This window comes from Crocuta crocuta, unplaced genomic scaffold (assembly GCF_008692635.1).
Source record: "Crocuta crocuta isolate KB4526 unplaced genomic scaffold, BGI_CrCroc_1.0 scaffold301, whole genome shotgun sequence".
In the NCBI taxonomy this organism is placed as follows: domain Eukaryota; kingdom Metazoa; phylum Chordata; class Mammalia; order Carnivora; family Hyaenidae; genus Crocuta; species Crocuta crocuta.
Window position 1 is genome coordinate 3005143 of NW_027527544.1, and position 344 is coordinate 3005486.

The window sequence follows — 344 nt, forward strand, 5'->3', positions numbered from 1 at the left end:
GTCCAGCAGCGGAGCGAAAGGAGGCACCTTCCCCCCCACCCCTAAGGGCAGCAGCCTGGGTGCATGGTGGGAGCACCCCATCATTGCCCAACCCTTCCCTCAGAGCCTAGGAAAGGTCTAGCATGGACCCCTTCCCAAGACACACGCCCCTAGGTACGCCTGGGGTCTTTGGGGACTTATAAATAAGGGACTCTTTTCCCCTGGGAAGGTGCTGTATCAAAGACGCCACCCCACATTTTAAAGTTTAAAGACCCAACTGGGCTCCAGGCTCTCCTCCCTTTGGCGAGTGTACCTTTCCTAGGCTGCTCAGAGCCGCCCCGCTCTCGTCCATCCGATGAGCCATT